We start from the raw sequence: 19,017 nt of genomic DNA, 5'->3' as shown, positions 1-19,017 counted from the left end.
GATGAGGTCAACCACAAACATCTTTGCACAATAAAGCTGATAGTGTGTTACTGAATCACTGCTATTCAACATACGGAATGTTGAATGGCTCTCCTTCCTCTCTGTCTTTCCACCATCTTGCCTGTTTAAGACACAGGTTTCTTACAAAGTTATCCTCCCTCTTCTTAACAGGTTTTTCACCTTAGGAGCTCTCTTAAGGCCTAAGATGCTTTGTGAATAACTTGAAACTAAGAAATGTCTTAGAATTTGATGAATTCTAAGATTTTTATACTTTTAGCCTTAGGATGCTTTGTGAATACGGGCCCTGGAGCATATTCTTGATCTTGTACAACTGCAAACTCTCTGTATCCACTGATTAATTGAAGAGTCCATTAAAGAAAAAAATAAGAGCCCAACTAGTAGCCATATGATACTGAAGTTAAAATACAGTTATTAACAACTCCTACAGTGAACAGTGTAGTGCTGTTGAACAGCAGGGGACAGCAGTCACTTCAAGGTGACAGATACTCCTTACTGCAAAGTCACTGAAGTCCCCAGAGGACCTGGATAACCACTGCAGGGAAAATGCATTTAACACTATGTTCCCTTGACCACAGCTGCTGACATCACTTAACCACCATTTTCTCTGCTAAGTGGATTATGGGTTAAAAGCTGCGGCTTTAGTGGGAAGCTCCCAAAGTTTAGAGTATTGAAAAACATATTCTTCAACAAAGGAAGGCCTTGTCAAAGGATAGTTAAGTCAACCAGGCTTTAGTAATAGCAATGCATGCAGCATTACAACCAGATGACCTCTCAGTCCCCCAACCCATGAGCCTGCAGCCAATTTTGACCTAATCAGTACCAATTAACTAAGTCTGTGTTTCTTTGCTTTGTAAATGAGGGTCACCCTCAGTGGCCCTCCAAGAATGTTCAATAAAGTTTGAAAATTAAAAATAAAAGCCTTTGATATTGTCAGTGCAGCAGAGATGTTGCAAATGCCATAAAGATTGTCATCCTCTTCAAGCATGGCTAGACATGAGTGGAAACAAGAACACTGTTACTTTTTTATTTTCAAGTGGAACAATGTTTATATTCCAATGAAGTTTGGACATTGTGTAAAATGTAAATAAAAACAGAATACAATGATTTGAAAATCCTTTTCAACCTATATTCAATTAAATACACCACAAAACAAGATATTTAATGTTCAGACTGAAAGACTTTTTTGTGCAAATATTTGCTAATTTTGAAATGGATGCCTGCAACACATTTCAAAAAAGCTGGGACAGGGACAAAAAAAAGACTGGGAAAGTTGATGGATGCTCAAAGAACACCTGTTTGGAACATTCCACAGGTGAACAGGTTAATTGGAAACAGGTGAGTGTCATGATTGGGTATAAAAGTAGCATCCCCAAAAGGCTCAGCCATTCACAAGATGGGGCGAGGATCACCACTTTGTGAACAACTGCATGAAAAAAAAATAGTCCAACAGTTTAAGAACAATGTTTCTCAATGTTCAATTGCAAGGTATTTAGCAATTCCATCATCTAGAGTCCATAATATAATCAGAAGATTCAGAGAATCTGGAGAACTTTCTACACGTAAGCGGCAAGGCCAAAAACCAACACTGAATGCCCGTGACCTTCGATCCCTCAGGCGGCACTGCATTAAAAACTGACATCATTGTGTAAAGGATCTTACCGCGTGGGCTCAGGAACACTTCAGAAAACCATTGTCAGTTAACACAGTTCGTCGCTACAAGTGCAAGTTAAAACTCTACCATGCAAAGTGAAAGCCATACATCAACAACATCCAGAAACACGCCGCCTTCTCTGGGCCCGAGCTCATTTGAAATGGACAGACGCAAAGTGGAAAAGTGTGCTGTGGTCCGAGTACACATTTCAAATTGTTTTTGGAAATCATGGACATTGTGCCCTCCAGACAAAAGAGGAAAAAGACCATCCAGATTGTTACCAGTGCCAAGTTCAAAAGCCAGCATCTGTAATGGTATGGGGGTGTGTTAGTACCCATGGCATGGGCAACTTACACATCTGTGATGACACCACCAATGCTGAAAGGTACATCCAGGTTTTGGAGCAACACATGCTCCCATCCAAGCAACGTCTTTTTCAGGGACGTCAGAATCAGAATCGTCTTTATTGTCATTGTAATTTGCATTACACTGAGATTTGAGTGAACTCCAAAAAGGTGCTTTCCGTGGTGTGAGTAATTTTTAGCCAAATAAAAGACAGTGAAATTTAACGGTAAATTATTCAGAGTATATGTACAACTAATATAAACATAAGGTAAAATAAAATCAAATAAAATAAAATGTGGACCAAGTAAAATGTAAAAAAAGAATTACACTCAACAAAAATATAAACGCAACACTTTTGGTTTTGCTCCCATTTTGTATGAGATGAACTCAAAGATCTAAAACTTTTTCCACATACACAATATCACCATTTCCCTCAAATATTGTTCACAAACCAGTCTAAATCTGTGATAGTGAGCACTTCTTTGCTGAGATAATTCATCCCATCTCACAGGTGTGCCATATCAAGATGCTGATTAGACACCATGATTAGTGCACAGGTGTGCCTTAGACTGCCCACAATAAAAGGCCACTCTGAAAGGTGCAGTTTTATCACACAGCACAATGCCACAGATGTCACAAGATTTGAGGGAGCGTGCAATTGGCATGCTGACAGCAGGAATGTCAACCAGAGCTGTTGCTCGTGTATTGAATGTTCATTTCTCTACCATAAGCCGTCTCCAAAGGCGTTTCAGAGAATTTGGCAGTACATCCAACCAGCCTCACAACCGCAGACCACGTGTAACCACACCAGCCCAGGACCTCCACATCCAGCATGTTCACCTCCAAGATTGTCTGAGACCAGCCACTCGGACAGCTGCTGAAACAATCGGTTTGCATAACCAAAGAATTTCTCCACAAACTGTCAGAAACCGTCTCAGGGAAGCTCATCTGCATGCTCGTCGTCCTCATCGGGGTCTCAACCTGACTCCAGTTCGTCGTCGTAACCGACTTGAGTGGGCAAATGCTCACATTCGCTGGCGTTTGGCATGTTGGAGAGGTGTTCTCTTCACGGATGAATCCCGGTTCACACTGCCCAGGGCAGATGGCAGACAGCGTGTGTGGCGTCGTGTGGGTGAGCGGTTTTCTGATGTCAATGTTGTGGATCGAGTGGCCCATGGTGGCGGTGGGGTTATGGTATGGGCAGGCATCTGTTATGGACGAAGAACACAGGTGCATTTTATTGATGGCATTTTGAATGCACAGAGATACCGTGACGAGATCCTGAGGCCCATTGTTGTGCCATCCAAGAACATCACCTCATGTTGCAGCAGCAAAATGCACGGCCCCATGTTGCAAGGATCTGTACACAATTCTTGGAAGCTGAAAATGTCCCAGTTCTTGCATGGCCAGCATACTCACCGGACATGTCACCCATTGAGCATGTTTGGGATGCTCTGGACCGGCGTATACGACAGTGTGTACCAGTTCCTGCCAATATCCAGCAACTTCGCACAGCCACTGAAGAGGAGTGGACCAACATTCCACAGGCCACAAGTGACAACCTGATCAACTCTATGCGAATGAGATGTGTTGCACTGCATGAGGCAAATGGTGGTCACACCAGTTACTGACTGGTATCCCCCCCCCCCCCCCCCAATAAAACAAAACTGCACCTTTCAGAGTGGCCTTTTATTGTGGACAGTCTAAGGCACACCTGTGCACTAATCATGGTGTCTAATCAGCATCTTGGTATGGCACACCTGTGAGGTGGGATGGATTATCTCAGCAAAGGAGAAGTGCTCACTATCACAGATTTAGACTGGTTTGTGAACAATATGTGAGGGAAATGGTGATATTGTGTATGTGGAAAAAGTTTTAGATCTTTGAGTTCATCCCATACAAAATGGGAGCAAAACCAAAAGTGTTGCGTTTATATTTTTGTTGAGTGTATATACACAACTGTGGAATCATATTGCGTGGGAAAATTGCACATGGTTTACAGATATTGCACATGGTTTACAGATATTGCACAAGAAACTTGAAAGGTGTGGATTAGAGTGATTTGTTATTGTTCAGTGCAGTGATGGCTCTGGGGAGAAAGCTGTCCCTGAGTCTGTTTGTCCTAGTTTTGACTGACCTATACCATCGGCCGGAGGATAGTAGGTCAAACAGGTGGTTGCTGGGGTGGGATGCGTCTTTGCTGATGCTGGCAGCTCTGCTGAGGTAGTGAGAGCTGGCAATGTCTTCCAGGCTGGGCAGAGAGCAACTAGTGATCCCCTGGGCCATTTTGATCACCCTCTGCAGTGCTCTCCTGTCTGCTGCTGAGCCCCCCCGTACCACACTCTGCTCTGTAGAACAACACCAGCAGCTTCTCCAGATTTTTTCTCCTGAGCACCCTCAGGAAGTGGAGTCGCTGCTGGGCTTTCTTCACCACCACTGTGGTGTTGGCAGTCCAGGAGAGGCTATCAGAGAGCTGCACTCCCAGGAACCTGATGGAGCTGACCCTTTCCACACAGTCCCCTTGAATGTAGAGCGGGACTGGGTCAGCCCTGTTCTTCCTGAAGTCCAGGATTATTTCTTTTGTTTTGTGGTTTTAGCAGCAGGTTGTTAACTGAACACCACACTGTCAGTCGATTGACCTCGTCTCTGTAATCGGTTTCATCCCCCTGAGATGAGCCCAATCACGGTGGTATCATCCGCAAACATTATGATGATGTCTGTGGGATGGGTTGAAGAGCAGTCGTGCATGTAAAGGGTGAACAGGAGGGAGCTCAGTACACAGCCTTGAGGGGAACCGGTGCTGTGTGTGATGGTGGAGGAAAGGTGGGGGCCAAGTTTCACGGACTGTGGGCGGTTTGTGAGGAAGTCCTTGATCCACTGGCAGATGGGAGTGGAGATGCCCAGATGTGTGTTTCTGGACCAGGATCTCCGGGATGATGTGGGTGAAGGCTGAGCTGAAGTCCAGGAAGAGCATCCTCACATAGCTCCCCTGGTGCTCCAAGTGGTTCAGCGCGGTGTGGAGAGCTGTGGTGATAGCGTTCTCTGTGGAGCGGTTTGCCCTGTAGGCAAACTGGTGGAGGTCCAGAGTGGGAGGCAGACAGGCTCAGATGTGCTCAGAGACCAGTCTTTCAAAGCACTTCATGACCACAGGCGTAAGTGCAACAGGCCTGTAGTCATTGATGCTCTCCACTGCTGACTTCTTTGGGACTGGAATGATGGTGGAGGATTTGAGGCGGAGTGGAATGGTGGTCTGCGACAGGGACAGGTTGAAGATGCAGGCGAAAACTCCAGCCAGTTGGCCAGCACACGCTTCGAGTACCTTTCCAGGTACCCCATCGGGGCTGGCCGCCTTCCTGGGGTTCACCGCCTTCAGCACACGTCTCACTTCGTGTTCCTGAAGCGTGCTGGTGCTGGAGGGTGGTGGGTGTGGATTTGCTGCTGGTCTGTCTGCTTCGAAGCGGGCAAAGAAGCGGTTCAGCTCCTCTGCCAGCGAGGCGTCAGACCTAGCTTATTTCAGCAACAATTAGTGTCCTCAGTTCCCAAACGCTTATTAAGCGTTGTTAGAAGGAAAGGTGATGTAACACAGTGGCAAGCATGCCACTGTCCCAGCTTTTTTGAAATGTGTTGCAGGCATCTATTTCAAAATGAGCAAATATTTGCACTAAAACAATAAAGTTTATCAGTTTGAACATTAAATATCTCGTCTTTGTGGTGTATTCAATTGAATATAGGTTGAAGAGGATTTGCAAATCATTGTATTCTGTTTTTATTTACATTTTACACAACATCCCAACTTCATTGGAACTGGGATTGTAACAATTTATCAATATGAATCAAAAATAAATATTAAAATAATAGATATGACTACATCGATACACACACCCAGGCGAAAGTGATGTAAATGTAATATGACTGGTTCTATTATAAAGTTATAAGTTGGTTAGAGTTAGCTTGTTTCACACCTACATCCTCATCTTCAAACTGTGTCAGAAATGTTAAAAGTTCAGTGTAAGGCTCTCATGAGATTGATTGCAAGAACATTTAATTTTGTGAGGTAAAAACAAAACTGCCATGTCAGGTAGTGGGTAGGGGTAGGCGGTATAATGGATTGAAAATGATACCCATTTCAATTTTACCACTTTACTTTTGCTTTTTTGGTTCACAATTCATTAATACTGTCATATTTCAGAAAAGGAAAGTTATGCTATTTATGCTATGTGAGCAACAGCTGGTTTATTCTTCTGTGCTTCTTCTATGCTGCACTTTCTGTTACATACAGTACAAGGCTGCAGCAGAGTAGTAAAACTCTGAAGACACTGGCATTTCATTAAACGAAGTTAAATTGCCACTTTTATTCAAATTTATCAGGGAAAATGACTGCAAACATGGGGAGAAACATGATCCCCAATGCATTTTTGGACAAAATATACAATAGAATAGGAACTGAAATCCAGAAATAAACAAACAAAAGAAAATGTGGGTGAGGATGGTGTCAAAAATTTTGCCAGCACCACAAATTACTGATGACTAACTTTAAACACTACTACCCAGGTAACACCAAATGTTTTAGTGTTTGTCTAAAGCCGCGTTCACACCGGGCGCAACGCAAGCGACTGCAGCCACAGGTTGCCATGTAATCCCTATGTAAGGACGCGTTTTGGCGCCAAACCTCGCAGCGTGACACGATGGACACGAGTGAAGCGACACGAGCGAAGCGATTTTGAGCTTTTTGCGCGTTTGTGGCGCGATATTGCGTCGCCCTCCTCCCCAAGTTGAAAAATCTGAACTTTTTCGTCTCGTCGCGCCGCGATGACCAATCGGACTGAATATGTAGTGACGTGGAGATGTCTGGAGTTTTACTGAAGATGTGAACATGTCCTGTATCTGGTAGCAGCCTGTGAGCAGGACTTATGTCTCTTTTGTCCTTTATTTCACAATCATGAGAGAGTTTTTGGAGCGAGCAGCAGCACCACAGCAACGGGGAGCGGAGTTTCTTTTTATTTTTATTTTACGTGCGCACGCGAATTGTCCTGGAGATTATTTTACTTATTAACTACACAGCTGTATAACAAACAGTGGTGGGCACAGATAACCAAAAAATTAACTTCGATAACAGATAAGATAACTGAAAAGTTATCTTAGATAAAGATAAACCGATAAACCACCCAAAAATGTATCAGAAGTTACAGATAATCAATAACCGATAAATTCCGGTGTTGTCTCCAGTACTTTTGCAATTATTAAGAAGCTGAAATTGATTTTTAACACGATCACCTTTGAAAGCATCAAAAGCGACAAAAGAATGAGTGAGCATTTCTATGTTTGACCATGCTGCCTTCTGTAGGAAGCTACACAAACAAACTGAGAACACCCACAAAATCAGCTCTCTGCTAACTATATGCTCCGGTCAGGTGGAGGTCTTGAAAAATAAAGTCATACTAACTTATGGTTTTGTGAAAATACTGATACTATTAACTCCATTAATGTCAATTCTGTCATTTGTACAAAGTTAAAATATGACATACATCTTTTAATGTTGAATAATGCACTAATTGAGGTTTTGTAACAAACACAGACCGCAAAGCATTCTGGGTAAAAGTGCCTCTGCTAAACACTGATTGGTTCAGTCATTCATTATGCAAACCAACACGTTAATCTGACATGTATCCTGTGTTGGTTTAAAGATAAATGTGCTTTTGTAAAATATTACATTTTTATTTGTAAAAATAGGCATTTTTACGGAGCCCTGGAAGTGTCATCGCAAAATGTTTTGCATGTTGAGAGAATGTGCGCATGCTTTATTAATGCCGTGCGCATGATGGTGTGCATGTTTTATGATGTAAAACGTGCACTCAATATTAGTAAGTAAGTAAATTTATTTATATAGTGCCTTTCACAGACAAATGCAATAAATAATAAAAACAGATATAAAACAAAGGACAAGGTTAACAATTGGTCAGTTCTGAAAAGCCTTATCTTGACACATAAATGTTGGCTTTACACTGTGCGTGTTTTGGCCATTTTTCAGATGATTTTTCATTCGTGCGAGAATTTTTTGGTCCGAGTTTCAGGTTAATCGCGCGTCCTGCATCGTGTAGTGGAGTAACAAGCTTTAACATCTCACGACCACCTCCTGCTGCTAAAAGCTACAAGCATCCAACTGCAGAGCTGTCTTGTAATGTTTTTTTGTTGTTCTGTTTTTAAACTTAATTTGTAGGGAAAAAAAAAAAAAGCCAAAAAGTTGATTTGACCACCATCTGATATAACCGGGTTAAAACAAATAAACTGCCATGAACACTACTGGCCAGTAGATGGCAGTAGCGGCCTTGAAAACTTGGCAAACAAAATTACAGATAATCCGTGTCTGCTACATTTAAGATGCGTGGAACTTAAACGCAAATACACTAACGTCTATAAACCCAGAGAATATATTCACGAGAGTTTTAGGCAGTAGAGTTTAATGCTGTTATCCGTGGAGCCTGAACAGAGTGTCTGAAATGCATTTGTCCTGTCCCATAATGCATTGCTGCCTGGCACAGTGTGTGCTCACAAAACCTTAAAAATTAGCACATTACTTTAAACCAAAAACATATCTGATATTTTCACTTTATAAACTTCAGACATGACAGTAATTTTAAATAACTTGTCCAAAATTAGTAGGTTAAAATTAGAACCATAAGTTAAAAATGTATGCCTCTGGATGACTTAGTGATATTGCGATTATATCAATATGGTGTCAAAGATGATTTTTTTTTCTTCCTGTCACCAGTTCTCCTTTGCTTACAGAGAATAGAGTGGTTTCTTCTGAAAACAGCTCTCTTCTGTTTGCAGCGGGTAGAATATACCTATTTGGAAACTTTTAACAGGTAGGTCTCAACTGCTTTAAAGTTTTATAAATGTTTTTCACTGTTCAGCTTGGTATACTACGTTATCAGTCTAAAAGTTATCGGACAGCAATTCATTGGAAGATAATTATCCCGATGATGGTTTTTAAATTGGAGCTTTTTCCTTTTTTCTTACGTGCGCGCGAGCGAATCGTCTGTAGAGAATATTTTATTAATCAACTACACAGCTGTATAATAAAACAAATGGTGACTGGTTTCTAAACACAATTATGACAGTTTTTTGGGGGAAGAGCAAGCTGCAGCAAGCAGCGGAGTTTTTTTTTTATTATTATTTACATGTGCGCGTGCGAACGGGACAGTTGATCCTCAAACTGGGTCCCGCAGAGGTGGAAGGACCGCTGAAAGCGGCCGTCACCCAGACACAGCTCCTGCAGCAAATAATGATACTCTGTATTGGGAGCTTTCCACAGCAACTCGCTCCGTGTGATCAAGGTCCGTCATGTTAGCTTGACTGACAACCAGAGCCGGCGAGCGGAATGGAAGCTCCTCCTATTTGATGACGCACCGGGGCGAATTTTCGCAGCGAAAGTCCACCCAAGCAGAGCGACACACCGGGCGAAGGAGGCGCATCAGTCGCCTGGTGACCCACGCGACTTTGTAGCGTCTGATTGCCCCCAGTGTGAACGCGGCATAGGGGTGGGCAACGAGGGCCGAGACACTGCAGGTTTTCCTTGCAACCTCACGTCAGCAGGTGGGTTGCTGATGAGCTTCTCCCCTGAACATAAACACCTGATCATCAATTAAATCACCTGCTGACACACCTGATCATTAATGAAATCACCTGCTGAGGTAACTGGTAGCAAGGAAAACCTGCAGTGCCTCGGCCCTTCATGGCACGACTGCCCACCCCTAGTCTAAGATTTTCTTTTGGTTACTGTGTGTGATATTGTTACAGTAACGTTATTGTACGCCATTTTTCCTTGGTTATTAAGACAGTTTTGAAAAAATGTTACAGAGGAATGTTCTGGAAAAGTTCCTGTAACATGTTTTCCCAAAACATTCAAATAACCAAGGAAAACACCATACAATGTTACTGTAACAATATTATACAAATAATGAATGTTTATTAGTTCAATGGTACGAACATTTCATGGAGCGAAAGCTGGAACATACCATTCAATGAGGTGAAGCCGAGTTGAAGGGTATGTTCCAGCTTTCACCGAATTAAATATTTGTTCCATTGAAAGAATGTAAACATTCATTATTTGTTTTATATAATGGCTAAAATAGATCCTTGTCATTTGATATTTTATTAATTCATAAACAACAGAAAAGGTACTTACCTTTTGGTGTTCCACTGCTGCTAAAGTCCAAATTGTAATGTGTAGTCCAGGGATGCTGTGCACTGACTTTGGAATACCATAAAAAAAAAAAAGAAGACTGTCGTTCCTCAGTCCAACCAAAAATCCCGCCAGCTTTTCATCTTCATAGCTCTTCATGCATCCAGATGGCTTATAGCGGATTTTGTGTGGATGTGTGTGTGTGTGCGTGTGTGTGTGTTACAAGAATTAGCAGCGTCAGTTAGCTCGTTGTCCCCCCCCCCCCAACACAGACACACGCAACCAGGTCGGCGCTTGTGCATGCGTGTACTACCAAAAAAGACTGTACATCCTCAGTGCAGTGAGAAGGAAAAAAAAAAAAAAAAAAAAAAAAAAAAATCACGTCAGAAATGAGTCCAGCGTTTCATTCTAACTTCCTGCCAACAGCCTCCAGACAGCGCAGTGGATTTGTTTTGTGTGTGTGGGCGCGTGCATGCGTGCGCGCATGAGCACAAGCGCATGCATGTGTGCAGAGTGCAATGGCAGGGCTGTGAAATGAAAATTCTGAAATCCAAGGAAAATTTGGATGGGGTCAAGCCGGGGTCTTGGGCCCACGGGGCACCAGAAACCAAATTATATCTAATGATACATTTTCAGCATCTCCTAGAAAAAAAAACAAGAAAAAAAAAATCTCAAAAAAAGTGCATATTTAAATGATCCTCATCAACCTAACCTTTCATTTGAAGTAGGACCTGAAATGATTTTCATTTTAATTGTAAACCAAATTATGCATTAACTCAGAACAATTAAACTACATGAAATTCATGAAGACTGAAAAGACAAAGCATTTCAAAAACTGAAAAGTTAACTTTTATAACACTAAAAAAATTTAGCAGAAGCTACAGCTAACCACTATCTTTCAGTATTGACTCCGGTACACACTCAGCTACTGACAAGCCAGTTTTGACTTTAAGTACCGCCGACGCTTCTGATTAGAATCAAAGACTATCACAAACCCAACACAACCAATGAGTCACAGCTTCTATCTTTGTGTGCTCTGCCCACTGCTGTAAGGAAGAGTCATTTACATTCAACATACAGTGCCCCAGACGTGAGGCAGAAGTCTTGAAAAGCAAAGAAGGTTTGACTTATGGTTTTGATGAAAAAAACAAATTCATCCAGATAGTTTATCTACATGTCAACTGCCATTTTTACAAAGTGAAAATGTAACATATCTTTTAATTGTAAAATAATGCGCTAATTCTGAAGGTTTGAACATTAACCCACACAGATGCCAAAGGCATTATGGGAAAATGAGCCTCCACTCATCACTGGTTGGTTGGTTTATTTATATGTAAAAACCAACACACAAGTTATTGTAACTAGTGTGTTAGTGTTTTTTCCATTTGTAAAAAAAAAAAAAAAAAAAAAAAAGGCATTTGCAAAACTGAAAATTCTGTTAAGTGTGATTCAGCACAACAAATAGCAACCGTGTGATATTTGGGCAGACTGCCATCCAGTAGATGGGTCAAAATGCATAGAACACTACCATCTACTGGATGGTAGTGTGAATAACGCCCACCCAAATATCACACGTTGCTGCCTGACTGCTGCAAAACACGTAGCAGATAGGAACCAACATGTATGATTTTACGGTTTACATGTTTTTACCATTACCAACTATGCCAGCAAAAAAACAGCGGACTAAGTTAGCAGAACTAAATTTAGTGGAAGCTAATTGGTCCGCTGCTGGTTTTTGAAGTTAGCTGAAAAGCTAACAGAAAAATTTGCTTCGCTAATTAGCCGTTAACGGATTAGCGTAACTATGCCCACCACTGGCTGTAAGTCTTTTTGTCCAGCAGATGGTGCAAGTGTGAGGCATTTGAGACCTCCTTGGATTGAGCAACCAAAATGGAAGGCCATTAATACATGGAGGTATGATAAGAATTTCACAGCTTCTGTGACATTCCCTCACTATGGGTGTAATGCCATGATAAATTATTGTACGCCTGCGCTCACCATGACCTCTGTGTTCCATATCCGATTTCCACAGTCTTTCATTTTCCAAAACGAAAAGGAAAAAACGCCACACAATCAAGGAAAAACTCCACACAGCATCATTACTGTAACTTTATCAATTAATGTTCTCATGTTAACCAAACATTCTCACAACATTATTAAAATGTTTAACTTGTTACTTGGATATGCAATGTTTCAAAACCTCAATTAAATACAAGAAGTCTTCAAATGTAGCTTAACGCCATAAAAAAAAATGCATCTTCATATTAAACAGGAGAGGAAATTACAAACAACCCTGCAAATTGTTATCTTTAGTGGGAAAAAAAAAAATCATTGAATAACTTTTGAAAGGTAAAATAATTATAAAGAAACAAGACACTTCATATATGATACCTACATGGGACAATAGTTTACTGAAGACTTACATAGAGTTTATATTCTGTCACATTTTAACTACTACTGATTGGACAAAGCAACAATTTGACAACCAAAAAACAGTCATATTACAAGAAACATATCTAGAACGTATGTTACAAGTTTTATAGTTTGCGCTGCCAAATCTGACTGTGTAAGACAAATGGTGGTCTGATGTGGGTTTCTGATGTCTGAATGGGGCTTTACCAAATAGAATGAATCATTGCAAGGACCCCAGTGCAGAGAACCACAATGTAGGACAGTCTGAACCAATTTTATTATAAACTAACATAAATCCAGTTAAGCGCTGACGTAACGCATCACGTGATAAATCTGTTTCCGCGTCCAAAGACCCCCAAGTTTACAATTAAAGTTATGTCTGTTTGATCCTTTTAAGGATTTACAGTTTAAGTTTAGTTTGTGTTTACATTGTGCGCAAACCTCCATCCCTCCCTTCTCCGCCTCCACCTCCGTTAACTGCATTCATCTGGTTCTATGGTCAGAACACTTAACATTTTTTCTCTTTTACTTTACATATTTTATTATGCACAGGTAAAATATACATGTCTGTTAATAAAAAATATTACAATAAACAGGACGTTAAAGTGCAAACTTCACTTTCTCCCCGAACGACATGAACAGGAAGCAATTGCAGCAACTCCCATTGAAAATAACGGAGAAACAACCTGAGCGTCTGATTTTTATATAAAACAAACAGTAACAACGTCTAAAAACCCAGTTAATATATCCAGGAGAGTTTTGGGCACAATATACAAAGAGTTTTATGTTGCGATGTTAATGCTGTTGTCCGTGTGCAACTGTGTAAGTGCCTGATCAGATCGTCTCAGTGCAGTTCTCAGTGTTAATGACAGCGTGCCTTTTTGCTTGGAGCCCGAAGTTGAAAATCACATGATGCGTTACGTCACACTTAACAACCGGATAGCAGCAGCACACATGATGAACTAGAACTAATGGTTAAACTCAGGCTTAGGTTCGGGGCACAGTAAAAAAAAAAAAAAAAAAAAAAAAATCCTCAGCTTCTCTGAGGGGAGCGACACAAAAATGTAATCCAAAGCCAGGTAATGCTCTTTAGTCGGAGTTCAGTTAGTGATATCAGTGTTTCTTGGAGCTAAGCAATAGATTTAACCAAACTATAGCACTGCGATAGACTGCTGTCCTGTCCAGGGTGTACCCTGCCTTACACTCCAAGACCGCTGGAATAGGCTCCAGCACCACCCCACAAAAAAGATTGATTTTCCTCTTATTGATTTTGTTATGCTAACAATAACGCTGTCAATCCTGAACACCAAAATGTGACATAGCACATACAGCAGGGATGGGCAACTGGCGCCCCCGGGCCGCATGCGGCCCTCAGCATCACTTGGTGCGGGCGGCCCGCAAATTAATAACTAATTTTTAATCGCCGGCTTCACTGCTTTTGACCACAGGTGTAATTTTGCCTCCAACCACTAGAGGCGCAAGAGGCCTTTAAGCAATTAGCTGCTCTCTTCTTCATTGAAGACAGGGAGTAGCTAATGCTAAGCTATTCATTTGAGCAACAGAGATGTCTGCGCCAAAACGAAAACCTGACCAGGAAAACCGCATCTTTCAGGCAAGATGGGAAACAGATTACCTCTTCACAGAGTTCAAAAGGCAAACCAATGTGTTTAGTGTGTCTTGAAACAAAATCAGCCATGAAAGATTTCAATTTAAGTTGCCACTACAACACCACGCACCAAGACAAATACGAAAAATACACCGGGGCTGCGAGAACCACTATCGTCGCCGACCTCAAAGGGAAAATTCACCGACAGCAGAGCCTTTTCACCAGAACTACCACTGTACAGGAGTCAGCTCTCAAGGCATCTTATGCTGTTACCCTTGAGCTCGCTAAAGCAAAAAAATCCCTGTCCAACGGCGAGATGGTGAAGCGCTGTGCAAGAGAGATGCCTAAATCTTTCTGAGATGACAACATGGCTAAAAACTTTGAAACAGTGTCTCTGTCTCGTCGCACAGTGACACGAAGAATTTTCGATAGTCAAAGACATGTTGAGGAAAAGCTAAAGTACGTCATTACGGACTGCAAATATATCTCCCTGGGACTGGATGAGAGTACAGATGTGACAGATGTGAGCCAGCTCCTTGTTTTCACAAGAACCAGTGTGCAGCCAGTACATTCTGAGTGCCGGTCCCAAGCCTGGATAAATGAGGGTTGCGTCAGGAAGGGCATCCGGCGTAAAACAAGCCAACCCAACTATGCAGACTCAGAATCGAATTCCCATACCGGATCGGTCGTGGCCCGGGGTAACAACGTCTGCCACCGGTGCTATTGCCCAACAGGGTGCCGGTGGAAATTGGGCTACTGCTGGGCGAAGATGACGAAGAGGAGGAAAACGTTGCCACGAACAGCGGGAGAAAAAGAAAACTAGAAGGGTGGAAATGAGAGTGGGGACTTTGAATGTTGGTAGTATGACTGGTAAAGGGAGAGAGCTGGCTGATATGATGGAGAGGAGAAAGGTAGACATATTGTGTGTGCAAGAGACCAAGTGGAAGGGAAGTAAGAGCAGGAGCATCGGCGGTGGGTACAAGTTGTTGTACCATGGTGAGGACAGGAAGAGAAACGGTGTTGGGGTCATTTTAAAGGAAGAGTATGTTAAAAGTGTGTTGGCGGTTAAGCGAGTGTCTGACAGGGTGACGAGTGTGAAGTTGGAAACTGAAGGGGTGATGATGAATATCATCAGTGCATATGCCCCACAGGTAGGTTGTGAGATGAAGGAGAAAGAAGATTTCTGGAGTGTGTTAGATGAGGTGGTGGAGAGTGTGCCCAAGCATGAAAGAGTGGTGATAAGAGCAGACTTCATTGGGCATGTTGATGAAGGGAACAGAAGTGATGAGGAAGTAATGGGTAGATATGGTATCAAGGATAGGAATGGGGAAGGACAGATGGTAGTTGATTTTGCAAAAAGGATGGAAATGGCTGTGGTGAATACCTACTTTAAGAAAAGGGAGGAGCACAGGGTAACAGAGTGGAGGAAGGTGCACACAAGTGGACTACATTCTTTATAGGAGATGCAAGCTAAAAGAAATCACAGACTGTAAGGTGGTAGCAGGAGAGAGTGTCACTAGACAGCATAGGATGGTTGTAGGATGACTTTAGAGGTAAAGAAGAAGAAGAGAGTGAGAGCTCAACAAAGGATCAGATGGTGGAAGCTGAAGGAGAAAGACTGTTGTGTGAAATTTAGCGAGCAGGTGAGAAGCACTAGTTGGAGAGGAAGCAATTTTGGACAACTGGAAAAGTACTGCAGATGTGGTGAGGGAGACAGCTAGGGCAGTACTGGGTATGACATCTGGACAGTGGAAGGAAGACAAGGAGACTTGGTGGTGGAATGAAGAGGTCCAGGAAAGCATAAGGAGAAAGAGATTGGCGAAAAAGTTTTGGGATAGTCGGAGAGATGAAGAAAGTAGACAGGAGTACAAGGAGATGCGGCGTAAGGCGAGAAGAGAAGTGGCAAAAGCAAAGGAAAAGGCATATTGCGAGCTGTACAAGAAATTGAATAGTAAGGAAGGAGAAAAGGACTTGTACCGATTGGCCAGACAAAGGGACAGAGCTGGAAAGGATGTGCAGCAGGTTAGGGTGGTAAAAGATGCACATGGTAATGTGCTGACAAGTGAGGAGTGTGTGCTGAGAAGGTGGAGGGAATATTTTGAAGAGTTGATGAATAAAGAAAATGAAAAGGCTGGATGATGTGGTGAGAGTAAATCAGGAAGTAAAAGAGATTAGCAAGGAAGAAGTGAGGGCTGCTATGAAGAGGATGAAGAGTGGAAAGGCAGTTGGTCCAGATGACATTCCAATGGAGGCATGGAAATGTCTAGGAGAGATAGCAGTCGAGTTTCTAACCAGATTGTTTAATAAAATCTTGGAAAGTGAGAGGATGCCTGAGGAGTGGAGACTAAGTATGCTGGTTCCTATTTTCAAGAACAAGGGTGATGTGCAGAGCTGCAGTAACTACAGAGGCATAAAGCTGATCAGCCACAGCATGAAGTTATGGGAAAGTAGTAGAAGCTAGGCTTAGAAAACAGGTGAAGATCTGTGAGCAGCAATATGGTTTCATGCTGAGAAAGAGCACTACAGATGCAATGTTTGCTCTGAGAATACTGTTGGAAAACTACAGAGAAGGACAGAAAGAGTTACATTGTGTGTTTGTGGACTTAGAAAAAGCTTATGATAGGGTGCCAAGAGAAGAGTTGTGGCATTGTATGAGGAAGTCTGGAGTGGCAGAGAAGTATGTTAGGGTAGTGCAGGACATGTACAAAAATAGTGTCACAGCGGTGAGATGCGCAGTCGGAATGACAGACTCATTCAAGGTGGAGGTGGGATTACACCAAGGATCAGCTCTGAGTCCTTTCTTGTTTGCAGTGGTGATGGACAGGTTGACAGATGAGATCAGACAGGAGTCCCCATGGACTATGATGTTTGCAGATGACATTGTGATCTGTAGTGAGAGTAGAGAGCAAGTTGAGTCTAGTCTGGAGAAGTGGAGATATGCTTTGGAGAGAGGGGAATGAAAGTCAGTAGAAGCAAGTCTGAGTACATGTGTGTGAATGAGAGGGAGCCCAGTGGAATAGTGCAGTTACAAGGAGTAGAAGTGGTGAAAGTAGATGAGTTTAAATATTTGGGGTCAACTGTTCAAAGTAATGGAGAGTGTGGTAGAGAGGTGAAGAAGAGAGCGCAGGCAGGGTGGAGTGGGTGGCGAAAGGTGGCAGGAGTGATTTGTGACCGAAGAATATCAGCAAGAGTGAAGGGTAAAGTTTACAAAACAGTAGTGAGACCAGCTATGTTGTATGGTTTAGAGACAGTGGCACTAACAAAAAGACAGGAGGCAGAGCTGGAGGTGGCAGAGCTGAAGATGTTGAGATTCTCTTTGGGAGTGACAAGAATGGACAAGATTAGGAATGAACATATCAGAGGGACAGCTCAGGTGGGACGGTTTGGAGAGGCGAGATTGAGATGGTTTGGACATGTGCAGAGGAGGGACCCAAGGTATATAGGGAGAAGGATGCTGAGGATGGAGCCACCAGGCAGGAGGAGAAGAGGGAAACCAAAGAGGAGGTTCATGGATGTGCTGAGAGAGGACATGCAGGTGGTTGGTGTGACAGAGGAAGATACAGAGGACAGGGTGAGATGGAAACGATTGATTTGCTGTGGCGACCCCTAACGGGAACAGCCGAAAGACAAAGAAGATTGACAGTTCATTTGAAGTGCATGAGGAATTACTGAAACTGGTGTCTTTGCATGATACCACAAAGGGCACAGCTATATTCAACGCAGTAAAAACTGTAGTAAATGAGCATGGGGGCTTCAGCAAGCTTTCAGCCATTGTGACCGAGGGCGCACCGTTCATGCAGGGAAGACGCACGGGATTTGCGGGGCTCCTCCATCAGAGCGGAGTTGACTGCCCCGTATCATACATCCGGTAGGCAACGATTGATTCAATTCTATTTAATGAATTTATAATTAAGACTATTTTCATAGACTTATTATTTATTTTTAATTTACAGGAGGCCCTCTGCGCAAAGACAATTAACTTCAGCCATGTCATGGATTTAGTTACTAATCTTATTTGAGGGGGTAACAGGGCTCTCAATCACAGAAAATTTGTTGCTTTTTTGGAAGAGGTGAATGCTGCCTATGGGGATTTACAGATGCATACTGACAGATGGATGAGCCGCGGAAAGTGTTTGGAAAGGTTTTTTGCCCTGCGCACTGAACTCCGTGTTTTTGGAGGACTGTCTTCGCTGTGATACGAGTGCATATTGCCGCAGACTCCGGGATACAGCTTTTCTGTGCGACATGGCCTTTGTGATATCACCTCACATTTAAATCATCTTAACATACAGCTGCAGGGCAGATGCCAAACTGTGTCAGACCTGTACGCACACATGACCGCCTTTCGGTGCAAACTGGAACTGTTCAGAGACTGTTTCTCATCCGCGTCTCCAAATCTGTAACACTTTCCGTCCTGCGAAGAGATGTGCAGAGATGTCCCTGAATGTGAGAAAATATTCCCAAAGTACAGAGCCGACATAGAAATGAGCGTTTCCAAGACTTCCACGCCATGCAGCCATGAGTTGCGCTATTCATGGCCCCCTCTTTCGCTGTCAGTGAGCAACCCATGGAGTTGCAGCTGGAACTGTGCGAACTACAGTCGGACCCTTTCTTTCAGTCACAGAAAAATGAGAAGGGGATTTCATTCTGGAGACTGTTACCCGAGTCCCGTTGCTTAGAGATTTTTCACTTTCCATGGCCAGCATGTTTGGGAGCACATATCTGCGACAGCAGCTTTTCAACAATGAAGCACATTAAATCAAAAGAGAGAAACAGGCTGACAGATGAAACTCTGTT

At 42.6% G+C, this 19,017-nt stretch overlaps 1 protein-coding gene across 6 annotated transcripts in view; it reads right to left on the bottom strand.

Annotated features, from left to right (window-relative positions):
• Window positions 1-19,017, bottom strand: part of ksr2 (kinase suppressor of ras 2) — a 494,388-nt gene that overhangs the window by 458,986 nt on the left and 16,385 nt on the right. The window lies entirely within an intron of this gene.

This window comes from Thalassophryne amazonica, chromosome 5 (assembly GCF_902500255.1).
Source record: "Thalassophryne amazonica chromosome 5, fThaAma1.1, whole genome shotgun sequence".
Lineage (NCBI taxonomy): Eukaryota > Metazoa > Chordata > Actinopteri > Batrachoidiformes > Batrachoididae > Thalassophryne > Thalassophryne amazonica.
Note: the sequence above shows the minus strand (reverse complement) of the source record. Positions and strands in the feature narration are given on the sequence as shown.